The 22,450-nt window shown below is 40.7% G+C and overlaps 1 protein-coding gene across 5 annotated transcripts in view; it reads right to left on the reverse strand.

Annotated features, from left to right (window-relative positions):
- Positions 1-22,450, reverse strand: part of DPP6 (dipeptidyl peptidase like 6) — a gene marked incomplete at both ends in the record, with an annotated part of 573,668 nt that overhangs the window by 214,068 nt on the left and 337,150 nt on the right. The window lies entirely within an intron of this gene.

Below are 22,450 nucleotides of genomic sequence, written 5' to 3' on the forward strand. Positions count from 1 at the left end.
AAATGCTGCTACCCAGCTGAACTTCACAGCGTACTGAGTTGCTGCAATACTGACAAATACAGCCCATACTTGTTATAACAGTGTTAAAGATGGTGACAAGAAGAACCCAAGCCCTTCTCCAAGAAATACTGGGAAACCTGTGCCCCTTTCACAGCTGAGATCTCTGGAGAAATTCCCTTGTACCTTTCCCAGTTTATAATTTCAAGATGAGCTGCAGCAGACAAGCACTAGCAGTACTCAAATGCTGTTCTTCCCGCGCCAGCCCTGCTAACTTCAAAGAAGATGCACAGGAAACAGAGAACAATCAAGCTCAGTTTTCAAAACACGCCATCTCAATACAGAGCACCACTGCTAAATTGTGTCCAGCAGCTAATTTATAACCTCAGATACTGAAATTCTGAGAGAATTATGAGAAGCAAACGGGGGACAGAACAGCATCCCAAATATCACGTTTGATTATTAACCTTTCTGTGACCAAAAAGGATCAAATTCAAAGCTGAAATCAACTGCAAGGTAAGAACATTACCCTGAGCAATAATCTGAATATAAGGAAGAAGGTATTTCATAATAGTGGTTTGGTATATGAAAAATTTCTATGATCAAAGTACAAAAACCAGAGCATTGGTCCTTCCCAGTGTATGACCGTGCAAATGTCCCTGAGGTCACTTCTGGACATCTGGCCTTTCTTGTTTGCTTTCTGAATTAGGTGTGACATTTTCATCACACTGTACTCCTCTCTTTGGCCTTTTTGCACTGTGTGTGTTGATAAAATAACAGGGGTCTGTGAGCTCTTTTGCAACAAACTCAGTATTTGGATACTCAATAGCAACTATAATACACCTGGACACAGAAAGACCATGTGCTTCCCCCACCCCCACCCCCGTTTATTGTGTGTAAAAACCCCAAAGTTGAGTATATTCTTGGGAAAAAACTAGAGCTTAGAAGAGCAAACTGCAGAGAAATGAGGGTATTTGCCATTCTCCCACCTCCCCAAGGAATGTGCTAAGCGTTCAACAGTGAGCTGCTCTGGGCTGGATTTCTCTTGGTCTTGCTGCAGCTGCATAAACAATTAAATATTAATTGGACTAGAGAAACAGATTGGCCACATGGAGAAAAAAAAGACACTCACTTGGGACTTGAGTGGTCAAGTTCAACTTTCAGCTCTGAAACTGCTAAAGTAAATTTTTCTGCCCTACTTCTGAGTTGTTGGTCACTTGGTTATATTTTCTCTCTCTTTACTGTTACTGCCCACAGCCTCTCTCATGTTCAGACCATTCGAAGCACAAAAACCCTTCTCTAAAGATGTAATGAAAATTACCCCATTCCCATCAGAAGTGTTGGTTTCAGTGACTAGATTGTGGCAGGTTCAATCAAGGCTTTTGTTTCAAAAATTTTGACTAGCTCAGAGGAAAAGGATCTGGGGGTGTTGGCTGACAATCTGCAGAACATGAGCTGGCAGTGTGCCCAGGTGGCCAAGAAGGCCAATGGCATCCTGGCCTGTATCAGGAATAGTGTGGCCAGCAGGACCAGGGAGGTGATCATCCCCCTGTGCTCAGCTCTGGTGAGGCTGCACCTCAAATACTGCGTTCAGTTTTGGGCACCTCACTACAAGAAAGACATCGAGGCCGTGGAGTGTGTCCAGAGAAGGGCAACCAGGCTGGTGAAGGGTCTGGAACACAAGTCTGATGAGGAGTGGCTGAGGGAACTGGAACTGTTTAGCCTGGAGAAGAAGAGGCTCAGGGGAGACCTTATTACTCTCTACAACTACCTGACAGGAGGTTGTGGTGAGCTGGGGGTCAGCCTCTTATCACAGTCATAGGACAAGAGAGAATGGCTGCGAGTTGCTCCAGGGGAGGTTCATGCTAGAAATTAGGAGAAATTTCTTCTCCGAAAGAGTTGTTGGGCATTGAAACGAGTTGCCCGGGGAGGAGTCACCATCCCTCAGGGTGTTTGAGGAAAGGTTAGATGAGGTACTTAGGGACAGGGTTTAGTTAGTAATATAGGTGGTAGGGGATGGTTGGACTTAGATGATCTTGGAGGTCTTTTCCAACCTGAATGATTCTGTGATTCTGTGAAAGTGTTAGAAATATTTCTTTGAATGGACCTCCTGCCACAGCTTTCCCCCCCAGGTGAACCGTGGAAGTTGAAGCATGAAAAAAAATGCCTTTCAACTTACTCTGCCCTTTTTACTGGGAGGATGAATATTATGCTACCTGTTGCAAGTTGCCAGATGCTTTCTTAACACAAGGCATATATATTGCAATCCAAGGTTAGTACAAGTGGGAATGGTCAAAGATTATCAAATCTTAACACAAGAAACAAACATAAAGACTGAATTTTTAAAAGTTTTAGTACAAAGAAAAAAATCTGTTATGAGGTCTAATTTACCCAAGCCTTTTACGTTGATCACTCCTACCCCATTCCCTCTGAGATGGGGCAGCTGTGCTCTCCTTTTCACTTCAACTCATCTGCCCTTCTCAAATCCTGCCCAAGGTCACCGTTACTGTCTCTGTCTTCTCAGTCTTGTTAAACCTCTTCTGCAGAGTGTCAGAGGTGCGTATCAAAGCAGATGGCTCTATGTTGTCTGATATCCCTTGAAACATCATCCAGGAGGTGTGACACTACCAGCTAACAGAGTCCTCCCTCCCATTCTTTGTTATTTTTATTAGCAAATTAAATACTTGATATGTGCCCTCATGAAATCACGACAGTAGCTAGTCAACACACTTGCATGCATTACTTATCCCAGATGTTTCTCCTGACATGCTAATCCACCAGTGAACCACAACCTGAAAAAGCACAACTCTGGATATTACATGTTTTTTAGAAATTGTTCAATACACAGAAATTACAAAGGGATCTGTGGGAGTGTCATGACTCCCACATCTACCACAGTGCTAAATACCAGTCACACATTACAAAGTCAGTCATTTCAGCAATGAGGCACTTCCAACTGAATCATGGAATCACACAACCACATACAGGTTTGGGATGGAAGGGACCTCAAAGCCCATCAAGTCCCACCCCCTGCCATGGGCAGGAACATTCTCCATTAGCGCAGGGTGCCCAAAGCCCCATCCAACCTGACCTTGAACCTTGCCAGGGAGGGGGCAGCCACAGCTTCTCTGGGCAGCCTGTGCCAGGGCCTCACCACCCTCACAGGGAAGAATTTCTTCCTTGTATTTAATCTAAATCTCCCCTCCTTCATCTTTAATTGATTCCCCCTTTTCCTATCGCTCCACGTCCTTGTAAAAAGTCCCCCTTTTAGTGATATTTCTGTAAGAAACATGAATGATGTGGGGAGCTTCTACACTGAAGAAATCAGACACTGATCGCAGAATCTAAATCTCCATCATGTAATGAAAAAATGGCTTATCTTCTGGCACTGCAATAGTGTACAACGGCAACATTTATTGACCTATCCATATCTGTGACACTATTAATGGCAATTTGGTTCCAGCAAAAATGCATGTGATTGACCCTACTTCATTAGTCTGGAGATTATTTTACAAACTGAGAGCAAAGTGCTGTGATTTAACAGATGAACTACAATAGCTGATTCATTTAATCTTATTTCAACTCCGACAAACACAGTTACCTTTCAGAGATAATATATTAATGAAACAGCCTCTATACAAGTATTGGTCCAAGATTAAAGAAAGTAAGTGTCTTTTCTCTGGATTTGTATTTCAAATAGATCTCCATGTGCTTAACTTTATTGATTCAAGCAGTAGGTATATGCTTAGACAGATAGATGTAGTGTTTCAAGCAATCTACATTCATGACACCGCACAGAAGCATTCAAACAGCATCTTAGCGTTAATCTTAGTTATCAGACTCCAATAAATTCTTCTTCTAACCTAGAACATCAGTTTATGAAGCTTCTGCAGGAATAATGAGGAGGACTGAAAAAACCTTTGCTAACGACAAGCAGCCTAAATACCTTTTAATTGTAGGCTGTGTTGGAAAAATAAATAAGGCAGCTTTTCCTAGCCTCCTGCAATTTTATTTTGGGCAGGCACAGACAAACCATTGTGTGGTCTCAGTGATGCACTGAAACTGCAAAGCAGCCTTGACATTGACTTGAGCAGGCCAGAACTCCAGTCCCAAGGGGCAGGAGTAAAGTGAGCCTAGAGCCAGCTGAAACTTAAGAGGCAGAACACTATTTTGATAACAGAAACAACAGAAAGGGGGTTTGACAAAATGTTTGATTGATTGAAAGTTGATTTTTTTTTCCTCATGATGTTTCCAAAAAGATTCTGCTCTTGTCTCTTTAAGGTGTACTAGCCACAAACTAAGACAGACAAGAACATTTTTAATTTTGTTCAAAGCTATTAACTTTTTCCCAGCCCTTGGGGCTGGAAAATTTTTCATCTTTTTTCATTGGAACTGCTGCAGAAAGGAAAAATGATCATTTGCACAGCACTATGGATGTGACAGTCTGGGGAATGGGAAGGAGCAGGACCAGATCCATGGTACAATGATCTTCTCACACCCTGCAGATACACCTGGACAGCATGGGGAAAGGAAACAGCACACAGTCCACAATGGAAGAAGTCCTTCTATCTGGTATTTTCAAAACACCAAAAGGAAATTAGGCAACTAATGAATTTGCCTAATTCCCTTAGGCAGCATGATAATCCCAGCTAGACCGGAACAGTGAGACAGTACAGCAAGAACACTGCCGTCCCTTTTGGGTCTGGATCTCAGCTGGGACAGCTCAGAGCATCTCCACAGACATCAGAGCTGGTTCGCACCCGCTGAGAATCTGGTCGACGTTATTAACTTCCATGTATCTTACAGGAATGGGAAATCCAGCACATAGTTTATATGCATTACCCTGGTGATACAAAACCTACTACTGGACATGATGCGAATTAGGAAACCCGCCATTCACCCTGACTTGTCATTGATCACATCTCCTTCAGAGACTTAAAACAGCTGAGAGGAAGAGTTTATCCTGAATAGACTCCCAGACACCTCCAGCAGCGAAAACCAGCATCAATCCTTTCAGGGCTCCGGCTCCTGCCGGGAGCGGGAGGAGGAAGGGAACCGCCTGGCACTCACTGCAGCCTGCTGTTGCTGCTGCTGCAAGGGCTCCTTGCTTCCACCTGTCCCCCTCCCAGGATTTGTGAAGATTCACCTTATTTCTGCCTTCAGCATTCCTTCCATGCGTTTTGCTGGGTCGTCTTGCTGTTTGCTTTCTATCGGATGGGACAAGATCATTGTGTGAGTAGAAGGAGCAGGCAAATTAGAAGCCCAGAGGAATTAGGAGGGAAAAAAAAGGCACTTGGAAATGGGCACTGAGAGATATGCAGGCTTGTTTCAGATTCTCACTCCTCCCTCTTCTCTTGCAGTAGCCAGGGGGAAGATGGGTCGTCTTTTTTCTTACAAAGCTGAGGGATTTAGTCTTACCTGGACTCTTGCATCAGAAGCCTATAAAGCTTGTTTGGGGTCTGTTGTCTTCTGTAGCTCCCATTTTACACTCCTGTCAGACATCTTTCTTATCCGCTTATCAAGTTAGGTTTTTTCTTTTTTTCTTTTCTTTTTCTTTCTATTTTTCTTTTTTCTTTTTATTTTGTCTTCCCTTTTTTCCCCTTTTCTTTTGAAGATAATCTGTTTGCTGGAGAGAACTTCAGCCTGTGTTGATTAATTCAGCAGTTAAGACTCCTTTTGTTTTTCTTGTGAATTTTAAAGATGTAGACTGAGAATCAATGATGTTATCAGGATTGTTTTTCATTCTAATGCAAGCAGTAGCCCGTTGCTGATTTCCAGCACAGAATCACCAGTCATTTCGATACAGTTCAGCTTTAATAGACTGAATCATTGGCTGCTTTTGTCTCTTACATAAAAGAAGAATCACCCTCAGTAATCAGAGCTAAGTCTCAACACTAGGAGAAAAAAAAGCCCACAAAAACCACCACTCTTCTTCCTGGTGCCAAAACCCCCACATGCCCACTGCATAAAGAGAGCACTGTTAGAATCCCTTTAGCCAGTGCCTAATAACCAAAGATCTTTTAATCTGGTTAGGTATTTTATCAGCTCTTTGATGATGATCATCAGAAGAAAGGCGTGCTCCACCCTATTAAATTACCATGGAATGTCCCTAAATTGCCCACAGGAAAATTCACCAGCCAGTTTTCAATCATTTTGCATTTTGTACCTTTTCCCATCTAAAAAAGATCAGGTACATGTTCCCCCATGAGACAAAAGACATTTTTCCATCTGATCCTATAAGTTTCTTTCTCTGATTATTATAAGATGTTCCAAAACTGCAGGTTTGCCTTGCTCTAAAAGCTACCCTTTCCCACATTCAGATTAAAAGTTTTACCTAGAAATGACAGTTTTGCTGCATTTCAATCACACTGGCATTTCCACATGACAGAGATGAGCCTATTTGCATGCATCACCCTGGTGCTAAATATTCTGTAGCAGGGATAGGTTCACGAGTTTATTTCTCAGACACAGAAGTATCGTCCTATTAGGACACCCCTAAATTCAGTGACAGGGCACAGGAAAGGATGGGAATCCCAGCCCAGAACTGGAGAGGAAGCACCATCTCCTTTTAATCCAGGTTTGTATCCTCTGAAACTTGGGGCACTAATTTTGGAAATCATTACTACATTCAGGAGAAGTGAAATGAAAGCAGCCTGTTCCCAAAGCAATGGTTACAGCTCTGCAGGGAGTAGAAAGGACAACGTTACCAGGGCTTCCTACCAGAAGTGAAAAGCTCAGCCAGTCCTGGCTAGGCAAGCTATTGCTATTCATGAAGATCTGCAAATTTCCACTCTTTTCCTGCGGGTCTTTAAAAGTATTATTAATACATTCAGTTGCCACAAGAACAGTTGAAATTCAAGCTACCAGGAAGCAAGGCCAGTCATGAAAGACCACACCAGTGGTCCAGCTCAGGACTGTGAGACCACGGACAGGCATTTTCCTTTGTTTCCCATCGACTGGGGTCTGCTGGAACTAGTTCTTCTGAGAAAATAAATATTTGTCACTGCAGGACTTAGCGGGTGCCGACCAGGCTGACTCACCTGGAAGGCTGGAGGGTTTGAGCACAAAAAAGATTAAAAGCTCTGCAACACTGAGCAAGAAAAAGGTGTTATGCAAGTAATGGATTTTTTTTTTTTTTTACCCTTTTTCTCGGTCTCAGGTTTCTAAACAATTTTGGCTGGGAGATGTTTGGATCCGCTACACAGATTTCCCTACATTTACAAGAGCAATTGGTGACAAACAATTCCCAGTAAGTTACCACTGGGTAACTCCATTCCTGTTTACTGAGAATCTTAAATTGTAGTAGCAGTATTGGGACAAAACAAAGCTGGCACAAAAGTGTTGATTTAGATATTCTTCAAGGATTTCTACAGAGGCACTGGACTGCATTTCAGGAATGAAATACAGACACACTTGCTGCCCTCTAAATAGGCAAAAACCTCTGTAGGCTTTTCTGCTGGGTTAAATTGCTAATGAAAGCATCATTATGTCAGCCTTTCAGAATTACAGCAATTATTATCTATACAGCCGATGAAGCAGAGATGCAATTTTACAACTGTTTCTGTGTAAGGTGCAAGTAAATGTTAGGGAAGACTGGACTGAAAAGTTTATTTAGTACCTAATGACCAAACACATTTGGGCTTCTGTCTGCTGAATATAAGCAATCGACCCATGAGTTCCTGTCAAATACAACCAAATGGGAGATTTTAAATATGACCAAATATCAAAGGAAACTGCTGCAGAGAAAAAAAAAACAAAACCATTTTTTTAAAGTATGTTGAGCTCACCTCCTGCTCCCCACAACAAAGTCAGAGAGGCCTTCTCATCCCAAAATGAGGAAAATCACTGCAGCCTGAAAATCTGCCACAAAGGATCCGTCACAATGCACTTGCAATGTTTTGTACGTATTGGGCAGGTTTCCACTGCATCATTACTTCTACTGCAGGAGGCTCTTGTCAAAACTACCTTCACAGTTTCAGAAAATGCAACTGATGCACAACCCCAACCCACAGACAAGTGGAGTTTTATTTGAACTGTGTGGAATGACCAGATATGGAAAAGAAAGGAAGAAAGAATGAAACATATAGGAACAGAACTAGGAACTAGCACAGTCCCATAGATGCACAATCAATTCCGTGTCAATTTTGTAACAGAATCAAGCAGTCAAGTCATTGGTTTGTAAGACAATATTCATTCTTTTTGGTTAAATTAACATTAATGGACAGAAAACTCTAAGGATTTAGCTACCTGCATACACTCTTATATATTTAGTTGGGATTAAGCTCTAAACATGAAAATGTCCAGTCAAAAAAATAACTGGGCAGCTCAGGCTTCATACTGTCTATTTGTATTTCCAAGTAAATTTCGTTCTCTGTAACCAATGGTTAGACCTTGAAAATTATGAGATTGCACAGAAATAATCAAGGATATCATCAAGCTTAAATGACATAAATGTTTTATGATTTTTTCTATATAGGAACAAATTTGGCTCCGGCTTCATTTACGTCCCAGTACAAATTCTCAGAGGCATTCACGGATGGTGTAATAGCTTGTGTCATTAAATAATTTAATAATAAACCATTAATACCATAATCTTTGGGCATGCTGGGGCAGCGTTAAGGGCCTAACTCAGAATTTCATTTTGTTGGAGGTCTGCTGAAAGGTTTTACAGTTTTCTTGTTTGACTTTGTGTAAGCAGAGCATGATGGTACAGATCTACCAGTAGTCTTCTTGTAAACCTTACAATACCATGTTTTATCCCTAAAAGACTGGCAGGATTTGAAGATCTGAATATCTTTTATAGAGCAATTGATACAGTTTTGGCCGAAACAGAGACAGCAAACTTCAATCGCAATACAAACTGGGACACGGTCTTCTGAGCTTCATTTAGTTATGTTAATCAGCTAAACAACTTGAGAGAAGAGAGTCATGAAGGGTAACCAAGGGAAGAAGTGATAAGGCTCATTTCCGTATTGGCTGGACAGAAGGTGGAACAGAAATTTTTTATCAAGAAGGAAGGCTTAGAAAAAAAATGCAATTCAACATAAAAATGAATCTGTTTCATCTGTATTTCTAATATCCAGCAGTTACAGATTTCATCCCATATCACCTCCCTCAAAGGTATTTTATCCATCTCTCTTGGGAACCAGGCTCAGCAAGTCAGAGATAAAGTATTTCCTTGCAAGAAATCCTCTTCTCTTAGTATGGGCTTTTCAGCCCTTTCCCAATTATCAGCACATAAGTATTTTGGTGCAAAGTCACTGTTTCATTCACCTAACTCCAGGTGGGTATGTGGAGCATGGGAGAAACTATGTCACACTCTAAGGTCTCCATATGTAGACCTCACTGGTGATGTGGTTGTCAAGAACTATGTTGTTGTGGTGGCCTATTTTGGCAGCTTTTGTATTTGTTGTTTTCCCATAACCTGATTCCATAAAGCTTCTGGTAGTCAGTTTGGTGAGGTTTGGGAGAGATGCTCAAAGGACAGAAGGGAGAGAGATGATCAGCATATGTTATTTTTCCAATGCAGGGTGTAATCATGGAGTGGTATTCCGTATGGACTCCCAGATGGGGTAGTCACATGTGGCCCCTGGACATTAAGTGTATTGCTCAGGCGATTTATTCTCAGATCTAACTCTTTCCACAGAAAAGCATCTTAATGCATGAAAGTTGTACTTAGATGGCTGAGACAGGCTACAAGTATTTTTCACTTAGTGCAGACACAATGATGTCTAACTGCATCATGAGCATGGGGTGTGTTTTAAGTCATAGCTTGTTGTATAGCAGTAAGAGTTGAAGAACACTTTATAGACTGCTCTTTTTGCTGCTGAACATGGTATCTACAGAGTCTCCCTACTATAGGAATATTCTTAAGACAATCTGATGTAGGACAAGGTAGTTAATGAATCTGTGCTAAAAAAAAACAGAGAAAAGACTTACTACCTGTCAGACTGGAGAATTACATGTCCTACTCCTTTCAATCACATTAGTAAGCGGGTATATACTTTTGCCTGGTATCCCTACTGAAAATTCACTCAGAATGTCCAGCTGTGATTTTATGTTGCTTTATGAAACCCTACCAGCTATTAAAGTCCATTTGCTCCGGGGATTTCATTATGTGAATATTTCAAAATCCATTTGTCAATGAATAGCAGAATCGCCCGTCCTTTCTCGGGGGTCAATTCACACCGAATGTTTGTTGCCTTCCTACTGACAGCTGAATGACAAACTAGTGCAAGCAGAACTATTTGAAGTCACAGGAAACAAAGCTATTTCTATGCTAATACATTTGAAACACTACCGTTTCTCTGACAATATCATAATGTTCAAGTCTATAAATGTCTATACGGTATTTGTTCTGTTGCCGTGTCAATAAAGAAAGATTCATTATTCTAATTTTGTCCTTCATTCTCTGTAACCTTTGTAGAATGAAGAAAAGCTCATCATAAGTATCAGTGATGATAAATTAGCACAGAAAACTAGACATATTTACATGGACATAGACTTCATATTGAAACACTAATTACTGCAGGTAAATTTAGTTTTCCCTTTAATCAGATTTTACAGGTAATTAGCAGTCAACTAAGATTAATTACAATTCATTCTGTCCTAATGTCATCTTTTGGTCACAGAAAGTTTACACAGTATTTTTTTTGCCAGATGTAAAAGCTGATTCTTACACAGACATGTCAAGGTTACACATACATGTTTTTAGTTCTCCACACGACTCTTACTTGTTGTAGAAGTATGCTTTCACCTGCAATACATCTTGAGTCTCCAAAGAGGCATACAGAGTCTCCAGCAAGTCATCCAAAACTACTGTAAAGTTGTGAGATGTTCCACCCAACCATACATCTGCACTATTCAGTCAAAGGGACCTGTGCAGTTCAGTACATCCGGTGTGAGACCGCACTTTTGTATCCCACTCCATGCTTCTGCAGTCAGATCTATCAAATTCTGCAGCACCTCTCACACTCCTTCACCCAGTGCCAGATACAGCCACTGATAGTCCTTCAGCTCTTGATGAACGGTACTGCACTGTGAGGACAGGATCCGCCACAGGGTCAGAGAAGTTTAGCTAGCTGGTGGGCTCTCCAGTTGCAGTTTAGTATTACAGTCCTTCAGTTGAGCAACCCCAGGCACCCAAAGTATCTCACACCATGGGGAAAAAAGGACATGTCCCAGGCAAGCCTGGGATTATTGCCTGGGACTCGCCTCCAATGCAGGCTGACATCAGAATAACAAATCAAGCCTGGGGATTTATGGCCAAATCTGGGTCTGGGAAAGATCATAGAAAAAAATTACATAAAATGCTCTGCAAAAATGCAACATAAGACCTTGAGAAGGCCATAACTCTTAACATGGAACCAGGCTGTCCCATGCTGAGATGCTCTTGCCTTATTTCCTACAAGTCTATCATTATGGATTGCTGCCTTCTCTCCTACCACAATTCACATGCTGTAGCTCCTCAGAAGTCTCATTAGGAGACTCACTGTCTGAAAGGCTAGTCCTCCCTAGCAGAACCAACCTGATTTAACAAAGCTCACTCTCAGATTAACAGAGCCACCAGTTTCTGTCCCCTCCCAGGCTACTTCAACAGAGATGTATAAAGTCCCCACCTTATTTCATACCCTACCACATCAGATATAATTGAGCTCACATTACAGATGTTATTTGATACAGAACCAAAGTACCTCCTGACCTGTCACCATTCAGGAACATGAAAATGAAGAGTAAAGGAAATGAGGTTTTTTAGGCCTCATCCTGAAGAGTCAGTAACCAGAGCTCCTACTGGAACCAGAAAATATAGAAAATCACATCTTTCTGAAAACCTATTCAGAAGTGAGGTGTAAAGGTTAAACACAAAGCTCATGGGAGGCTTGTGGGCTCTAGCACCTCAGAAGGCATCAGGGCTTAACTAAATATCCCACTACTTGGGAGCAAGACACTTGAAAACAGTATTTTGGGTATAACTCACCTACCCAGAAATGAGAAAAGGTCTACCAAATACAAGACACAAGCTGAAAGACAGAAAGCATCAGTGAACAGTTAGTTCCCAGGAGATCTACACTGCCTCTGCACAAATGAGAAGGGTGGCCCTGAGCAAAACTCAGTGATAAGACATATCTGTAAAACGGCAGATCCCTCTGTGGAGGACCACTGGCCCTGTTTCACACAGGCTTGAACTATTTTAGATCATGGCACTTCTTTTTTTGGCAGCCCCAAAGCCTTCATAGGCATGGAAAACTCTAGGATGTGGGTGACATCAAGACTGTGTGAATCTGGGGACTCGGTGCCATAGATGGAGTAGGTGGTGGGAGGGAAATGCTGAATGGATCTCTATTCCTGTCACATGCAACTCATGATAACTCTGTGCTTGTGCCAAGGAAGGAAACACTCACTGATGGCTTTTAATAATAGAATGACACAATCACAGAATCTTTAAGGTTGGAAAAGACCTCTAAGACCATTAAGTTCAACGGTCAGTCCAATACCACCATGTCAACGAAACCATGTCCTAGAGTGCCATGTCTACACGTTTTTTGAACACCTCCAGAGATGGTGACTCCAACACCTCCCTGGGAAGCCTGTTCCAATGCCTGACCACTCTTTCAGTGAAGAAATTTTTCTTAATATCTAATCTAAACCTCCCCTGACCCAACTTGAGTACATTTCCTCTTGTTCTAAATTTTAATACTCTTCTCTAAACCAGAAGGGCTTAAATGTCATAGTCTGACCTCAGACAAGCAAAACCAAACTGACAGAAATGACTGTGGGAAGTCACACAGACATTTTCCTCTTTTGTTTTCCCTCTGCCCTCTTCTTGTCTACCCCATAATAAAATATATATATATAAAAAGGAGGAACAACCATAAGAATACAAGTCAAAGCTGAATGAGCGGACATAGAGTTACCATGACTATTGAACTGTGGAGCACACTGAAACTGCTCAGCCTGAATGAGGAAACAAATCTGATCGAGAGGTGATTAGCTGGGAATATTTCATCAAGCTTACTTGGGGCAGAAAAGCAGAAACACACAGAAGGTGTGCCCTCTGCAAAGCTTCCAGCTGCAGCTGCAACAATCACAAAATGCATTTCCGAGTGTAAGAGCAGAGCTTGAGGAACTGGAAGGTCTCCCTCATGACAGTGTGCAAAACTCTTTCATCACATTGATTCCTCCTTGCTCAAGGGGAAGGACTCTTGTGAACATCTGCCCTGGATGCACACAGCTCAAATGCCTGCAGACCATGAGAGCATGGAGGATGCTTATCTAGTCTTGGATTGGTGCAACCCAGTCTTCAAGTTGACCGTGCAACTGCCATGCTTGCTATACTGCCAGAGTCACGACACAACTGAAAGACAAAACCCACTGGCACCCTATTTATAACTTCTTGGGATGAGTCATTTGGCAGTGAAACAACTCAACAATACTCTGCACTGATAACCTGCTTTCATCTAGTAATTTCACAACACTCCACAACACTTGGCAAAGCTTAACCCACATTACTCCTGTGAGCTAAAAGTTACTCCCCAGAGCTCTTTTAAGAGACAAAAATGAAAGAAGGTCCAGGGTAAGTGATTTTTCCAAGGCTATTCTAATAATCAGTGATAAAGCTACAAACAGGAACACCAACAGTCCAGTTCTCATACATTAACCTTGGAAGAGTACCATCTCTCTGCAGCTGTGTTGCAGAGGTGATCACAATGACTGACTGTAGCAGTCAGATCTCCTAATAGAAACAATTCTATTAAAATTAATTAATTTTAAAATTTTAAAATTAATTTAAATGAATGAAAATTAATTCTGCCTGCACATCAATCCCATCTTTGCACCGTTCTAATTAAAGCCTTTTCGTTTACTGATCATGCATCTAGAGAACTAAAGAAAGAGTATCATCATCATTGCCTGTCCAGGTCTACACTGGCCTCTGCAATAATCATCTGACTGTGACGTCTGCGAGTGCCCCAGTACTGTGCTACCATGCAAGGCAGTTAGGTCCCACAAAGCTAGACCAGATGTGCCCAGTTGGTGTGAGCCCAGGACAAGTGTTACACAGCTCTGTGCCCAGAATTCCTTTTCTCTCATTGAAGTAAGTGTGTGTAGAATGTCTTTTCCTTCCCAGCACTTGTGGACTCCATGCTACTCTTCTATTAAACTGGAGAAGGAGAGCTCTAAGAAGACTTTAATATCTGTGTAATATTAGGAGGGTATTTTTCCTCTCCCTTTCATCAGACAACATGGTGATCCACGCAGTAATATAGAAGTGAACCAGGTGATGCCAAAAACCTAAACCTTCCACCCCCACTCAAGAAAGCTGAGCTTTTGAGACCAATACAGAAGGATCTGATTCCTGCACGATTTCCACTTGAGGATACGGACAGACCTGACATAACGTTTTGCTGGTCCCAGCTATTTAGTCCCTTGGATCCTACTCTGCAGGGTTCAAGGGACTGCCCTTGTTGCTACTGAGCAGGAATTACACTACCACAGTGTGGTTTCATAGGAAACAGCTTTTAGCTGAAGTTGTTGCATGTGTAGCAATGAGTCTGTCAAAATGAAACTGGGGCTCATGATCACACCTGTGATGCACAGCACCTTGTACCCATCCTGCCCGGGGCCTTTGAGCACTACCACAGCATTAATATCAATGTTCCCTACAGACAGCGAGTTCATTAAACTCAGTCAGGAAGTGAAGTGAGTTCAGTAGACAATGGAAAGACCAAAAGACCAATTAAGTGAGACTTATACATCATTCATGGAGGCTTCCACCAGAATTCAATAAAAAAGTCTTGCTTCAACAAACTATGAAAATAATTTCTGAAGAGGAAATAAAAAAATGAGACAACTTTCAGTACTTATATATGATAAAGTACTTAAAATATTGTTGCTGTTTATGCAATATGTCAAATGCTAAGCAAAGACACAGAACCTCATTTACGTCAAACAAGTTCTTAATATGTACTCTGCAAATTTTAAAATCAGCAAGAACTTGTATCAAATGAGTCGTATCTGCTGTCACAGAGAAACTTCTAATTTTTTTCCCTTGCAGTATTCCTCCATAAGCACTGCTCTTTAAGTTCTTTTGTCTCTAAAATCTCTGAGGCTGCAGTTTATATTTCTCCAAACAGCGTGTTGGAGCATGCCAGCACTGGCTTTTATCTATTCTACAGGCTTCTTATCTTCCATCCAATCCAGAGCATCAATACTCTCCATTGCCACACTCCATTTTCCTTCTCCGACTTAATTTGTACCCTTTGGATGCAACATTCACATGCCTTCCCAGTATCTCCTTATGACAGAAATGCCTTCAGGAGCAGACAAAATAATTTAGTCACTTCTCCCTGATTCTGAGTCACCTGCATCTATTCTGAATCACTGTGAAACACTGCGTTAAGCTCTGTATTTAGAATATGTTACAAATATAATGGGATTTGAAATACATTTCAACAACCACTTCATGTCATATATCAATATGAGCAATGAATCAGGAGTCTGCAAATACATAACTATAAGTAGAAGCAAAATCCTGATCCTTCATGTAAACTAGATGCGTAGGAGAACAAGTTAGCTATCCTAACTGCAGGCATCTAATTTTGAACTACATTTTATATTATTTACATATTATTATTGTATTACATATTACATATTATTATATTACATATTATATTATTATATTACCTATTATTTCATATTATTATTATTATGTTGAGGGAACAAGCATTTCAAAAGCTATGGCTCATTTGATGATAGCATAGCTCATGGAGTCCCAAGCTGTGGTGCCTGGCAGTGTATCTCAATCAATAGTCTTTGGACCACTCCTGGTCCACATCGCACCAGCAGGCAGTTCACAAAACACCCCCTAAAAAGGCAACCCAGGCTCCTACATGCGCAAACAAGAACACAAATAAAACAGAGAGAGATACCAACAGCAATTGAAAATTCAACATTTAGCCTAAACTTAATTTTCTTATGCAATTCCACACAAGAAAGTTTGGAGTTCTTTTTATTTTTTTCTTAAAGTCTGTAATCCTTGAGTAAGAAAGGGAGATGATATTTGTCTATGGGAATGCACAGAGCATTCACAGAAGCAGATGCTCACATGGTGCTGGCGCACCTCTGGTTATCATTCATTAACCCGCATAAGAAAAAAAAACACTTTATGATAACCCATCGAGCGCTTGGCTCCCTGTATTTTTGCAAGTGTTCAACATATTAAGAGACAGCTAGAAATACCTACAGTGCTTTCTTAAGGCTACTGTTCTCTGCAGGTAACTGCTTTAGCTGCTGCTTTCATGTAGTATAAACCTTAATGGAGACAGATTATGACCATGGTACAACTTTTCTCTTATGATGCAGTTCACATTATGAAAAGTCTTCATATAACCCCTCTTGGCTTAACACTTGCAAGTAGTGCCAGTCCAACTTTCTGCAATCATTAATGAAAATATCAGGCTGGAAATTCCTTCTTCAGCAACAATACACAGCAGGAAACTATGCAGCATGACTGAAAGTGATTAATAAGATTTCCTTGAAATAGGACACTGACAAAATTCCCCTAGCACTTTCAAACTCCAGGCAAGTAAAATCAAACTGAACAAAACAACAAAGTGAACCTTAGATTCTATATTGAGGATCAGAAGGATGCTCTAGCTGAGTGGGTACCCTATTTCCAAGTGTCACTCACACTTTTAACCTCAGAGGAATGCATGTGTGCTCCACAGAGAGCTATGAGAAACCCAGACCAGGTAGGACTCACTGATAACCATGCATTTCAGTCTGAAGAGCTATTCCTCAGAGAACAGGCAGGATTAGATAAGCAGAATTCCTGGCCCTGATGGGCTAGTTTAAAACTCCCAAACTGAGTGAGTACTTCAAATAATTTAGTGATATTATTTACTTAAATGAAAAGTAGATACTGCAGGCTCACTGAAGGAACACTGTGGTATATTTAGGCTCTTAGGCCAATTCCATTATTTCAGTTCTGACTTTATGATAAGGACTAATCTTAGGTCAGAGATGTGCCCCTATTAATCTGCTTTCTGGGAAGGGAGGTTAGGTGTATTATCTTTGTGCATTAAGGTTAACAGTATTGTCATTTAAGGTTATGAGGTGCCCCCTTGTTTGCTCTTGGTAAACTAGGATAAAATTCCATCTTTCTTAATGCTGATTTGCTTGATCAAGAAATAACCCAGCGACTGATAGCAAGACCAAAAAAATATTACTAAGAGATGACGTAGGATAGTTATAACCACTGTGCAGCAGGGAAGAATAAAATGACAGCAGTTAAAACTGAGAGCATTACCACTGAGAACAAAAAAAAAGGTCTCATCTAAAATGCGCTGGGGGGAAAAAAATAATCTCCAACTAAATTCTGCATAGAGAGATGCAAAACACCGTTCTCACAGGCACCTAATCGCAACCCATTCTCTACTGCCAGCTCAGTGAGTGCCCTGAGGCCAACACCTGCTGCCTCTGCGAAAGAAACCCCTGGTACCAGGGTAAGAGCATCCCTCTTGAATCAGAATACAGCCTGTAAAGTGGCCTTACACCTGGACAAACACATTAAACAAGCAGTAAGCAGGCGGTAGTGTATTTAAAATAGATGTGCCAAGCACATAACAGGGAACGTAGAACAAGTTTAAATAATAATCTGCGTTAATAAGTCTGGAAATCCTCTATGAAGAAAAAAAAATCTCGTGTATAAGACATAGGAAACTGGAGCTAATGTATCTACAGTGCTGCATGCAAAACATATACATAAATGTATACGCATACAGACACATCCATACAGATAGATGATCCTGAACCCTTTCACACACCGAGGCATTTTAATTCTACCTCCGTACTTTAGTTATTCTCCGTTCTGAAAAACAAAGGCTTCAAATGGTTGCTTCCTATCCCATTCTCCATTATGCCCCTCCACTTGATACAAGTCATTCTGTTGCACAGTGGCTGTGATGAATAGACTGCCTACGAAAACACTGCACTTTATATAGCTATGTGTATTATAATGCCTTTCAATGACTACCTGCAATTTCAGTAAAGGACGATTTTGGGATAGATCCAATAGCCTGGACTCCTTTTCAATAAAATACGAGACAGCACAATTGACTTCCTGTAGTCCTTCGAAATAAGAAAGCAAAAACCTGGAATACTTTCAAATGTATTTTTTAAATGCCGAAAACGCAAGAACAGATATTTTTGTGCATAAAATAAATGGTGTTTTACTCTGAGTTTACACGACCATTTAAAATACCGTTTGCTTTTCCCGCAGTGGGTTGCTTCCCTTGGGTTGCAGGCAGCAGGAAAAGCTTGTACAAAACAATGCAGACTGTGATATCCCGATAGTGATGCGGGATTTAAAGCCCCGCTACTGACAATTTTATGGCTTTCTCTTCAGCACTTCATACAGGGCAGAGTGTCAGAGACAACAAAACAGGTTTTTATGGGTACTTATAAAATTGAGTGAATATCGACAAACAAAATCTCAGCTGAATGTCATTGTTTGATCTGTCATTGTTATAAAAACACTTTTTAATTAAAGGATACCTCCTCGGGACTTAGTGGATCTACTTGCATGAGTCAGGTGTGCTGGATTTTCCCATAATTATGACACAATCAGTAATGTAAAAGCTGGAGAAAGGAGTAACTGCAATAACAACTTATCCTTTATTCATTACAGATACATAATTAATATGTTTATGTAACTAGAAATGGAAAGAAGTGCAAAAGATACGGGTGAAAAAGGGGACACAGAGCAGCTTGGTATTTAATAAATGCACTGGTCTGCAACTTAAATCGTGTATATTCTTAACACATCTTGAAAAATTAAGCTTTCTGGTGACACTTTTATCTATCTCTGAAGTAGCTGCAAGTTCTTTGTCTCAACTGCACTTGGAAGAAATCATCGTTGCCATGCAAATGGAATCACAATGTTGTCTGTGAATACAGATATCCTCACTCTACCACACTCATCTTCCTGGAGAAGCAGCTCATCAAGATAGCAATATTTGTAATTAAATAAATTCTATCTTCAACTGGAATTATTCCAAACCTGATATTAGTCTTTATTGTGCTTGTAGTTATCTCATTAGTAGTTACTTGTTTCTCTTTCCCCTCAGTACCTCTTACTGCTGCTCACCTCTTCTGCATGGTCTATGTTGTCTTTGGGGGCCATGGTGGGTGCCAACTGTTATATTTATTCATGCCCAGCACAATATAGCTTTAATTATTCCTGGTCTTCAGGTGGTATTTCAGCAAGGCATATTAATAGACAATAATAAAACATCTATGTAGGATGAGACTCCACCACTTCTTGGGCAGCCTGTCCCAATGCTTGACAACCTCTTCAGTGAAGAAATTTTTCCTAATATACAGTCTAAATGTCCCCTGGTACAACTTGAGGGCATTTTCTCTTGTCCTATCACTTGTGACTTGGGAGAAGAGACCAACCCCCACCTGGCTACCACTTTTCAGGTAGTTGTAGAGAGCCAATCAGATCTCCCCTCAGCCTCCTCTTCTCCAGACTAAGCAACCCCAGTTCCCTCAGCTGCTCCTCATCAGACTTGTGCTCCAGACTCTTCAACAGCTTCACATGAATCACAGAGGATGAGGGGGGTTGGTGCCATTTACAACAGTTTTTGCTCAGAGGCACATTTTCTTCTGAAGGCCAGGTGGGGTTGTGTGGGCACAGGCAACTAGTACAAGAACAGCCAGCTACAGGAGGAAGTTCAGGGGCCACATTTGCTTGTAGATGATAGAAGGAAAGATGACGTCTAACCAAAACTTTTGTGTATTAGGAGAAAAACATCAGTAATAAAATGTTATAATTTATGTTTGGAAAGAAGGAAAAGCTGAAACAAAGAGCATTGAAGAATTCTCAAAACAACTTGAGGAAGCCAGCATTGCTCCAGTGTATGTCTCTTACAAAGATGTAGGGAGATAAGCAGATTGATGGAAAAGAAACAAAGGATATTATGGAAATTAAGGAAAGCTAAATATCATGGCTCAAAATCTCAAGTGGCAATATTCTGTTTGGGGATTCTTGATTTACAAAGCTCTAAAACTGTTTTCCTATTCAGACCTTCACAGGAAGGAAACCCATTACTTATGCTAATATAACATTATCCAAGATAGGAAAAGTGCACACGCATGCAATTCCAGCTGGAGGCCATTAGTCTGCCTGGAGTTCTTCAAGCAAATTACATTATTTCAGGCGGAGATTTACAAAGCTGTTGAGTCCTTACTACATGAGTTTTCTCTCTGATGTACCTGAGACAGAAAAGCTATCAGCTTCACACTTCATTTGTGGCGTCATACGCTATTCCCTCAGGAATTCCCGCAGCCACCCAGGATTTAGAGCCCATTTCCCAAGTTGCAATACTCCTGTTCACCAAGCACTGTGAAATCTGCATTTCTTCTCTTCAGAAAAATCTGTGGGACAAGTGCTAAAACCTACAGGAGTGCTGAGGATTGATTACAGTCACACCAAACACAACACTTGGTTGCTCGGAACCTCAAACTTCACCTTCTAGACACATTATTTGCCTATATAGGTTATGAATTCTAGCTATCTTGTTCCCCTGAAAGTTACTGTTGCTGGAAATGGAGTATCAAATCTCTTCCAATCCACACAAAAAAAGGTCAGGGAACTTTACAGCTGGACAGAGTTACTGCCCAAGTCAGAAAATTGGCTGTGCAAAAGGAAACTACTCTATGTGCTGATCAGCCAGCTGGCAGGACAGCCAGATCATGTGGCCATTGAGTTCATCCTCTATCCTCTTTTCCCCAGTGGAGGCATTAATCTGAGTTCCTTTATTCCTATGCAGCCAGAAGTTTTCATATTTAGACTTAATACTTTTGAGATCACTGCTTGCTCTGTCATGTTGGGCTGAAATCATCTGCTGGATTCCACAGTGGTTGGCAGAGGTGGATGGACAGAAAGATGAAGGCACAGAAAAAAAGCACAATGTTACTTATCTTCCCAATTCAAGCCTGGAGGTGTGGTTTTTCCATTATGAGTTTTTGGTATCAAAATGCAAAGACTTTGTCCTACCAGAATGCATCGTTTTAGGTATGAAATAATCTTGCAGGTAACTTTATTCCATCCCTAGCTGTCTATATGAATGACTCTGGCATACTTTTTTCTAGTTCTTCAGTAGCCACTGTACTTATTTCCTGCTGCATTTCCCAAATAAAAAGTAGTTCTGGAATTTTGGGCTTTGAAGTTACACTAGAATTACTTTTATGACCCTCTCTGGTTGCACGCTATCTTACAAGTAGTTTCAATATGCGCAACTGAGAAATTGTTTTCTGTGTAAATCACAGCAAGTCGGAACATAATCTTTTGGCAATTATTGCTATCTTTTACTGAGCCATACAAAAAAATTTATCCCATTGTTCTTGCAAAATGAAAAAAAATTCTGCTTCCTAGAGGACTGCACATATTTTTAACTTAGTTCATCATAATTTAGTTTATTCTGCCCACGTTCCCTTAAACCGACAGATCCCGAATACTGTGGTTCATGTACGCAATGCTCATGATAAATAGAGAAGATAAAAATCACTTTTGCATACTAGAAGCCCAAATACAGAAGGTATCCCTAGCTCTCATTCCTTCAATTAAAAAAGAAATACTCTGTAAAGGCTGAGCAGCTTTCTTTCATTTCAATGGAATGTGAAATCATGTCTGTTTATATTTTGTGAAGACTTCTGTCAACTTTAAAGCGTCCATAAATGTATAATAACTGTTATCTGAGATGAGGTATACAGAACTTAATATGAAAATATAGCTATGGGATGTCATATACAGCACAGGAAAGACAGCTTAAGGAAGATCTTTAAAAATAGCATTAGCTGGAACAGTCTCCTGAGAAACTAAATGCTGCTCAAGTATTGTGGGTCTGGAGAACTGCATGGGAGGCAATAGCATCAGCTGAGAGTGAGCACTGCAGGAAAACAGAAAGATGTGGAAGGCTATAAAAAAAAAAAAAAAAAAAAAAGTAAATGCTAACAGCAGGATTCTGTTCCCAAATCATAGATGTCACGTACTGTTTGAGCTGTCATGGGGCATCCTGTCTGGCTTACCTCTGCCACTGCAGAAAGATGTAGGTCTTAAGTTCTTTGTACACAGCAGATGTCAAACTTGTGCAAGTGTCTTGGACAACTAAGGGCATGAAACTGGCACTAGGCATTTATGTTTAAATAATTGAACACCACCCTTAATGCTAGGAAAAAAACCCACGATTATATCTGAAGTCAAGTGCAGACACAATGAACAACTGTGAGGTAATGACTGCTTATGTGCAGTGCTGTTTTGGCCTAACTTCAAGCTCCGACTTAAGGTCAAAGTATAAATATGTCTGACATAAACGCTGTCTTTCAAGGGGACTAAGTTCCAGCTCTTAGAAATAAGAAAGGCTTTATAGAATTGGTAATTATCAGAGCAATT

Source organism: Gallinula chloropus (genome assembly GCF_964237585.1).
Source record: "Gallinula chloropus genome assembly, chromosome: 2".
In the NCBI taxonomy this organism is placed as follows: Eukaryota; Metazoa; Chordata; class Aves; order Gruiformes; family Rallidae; genus Gallinula; species Gallinula chloropus.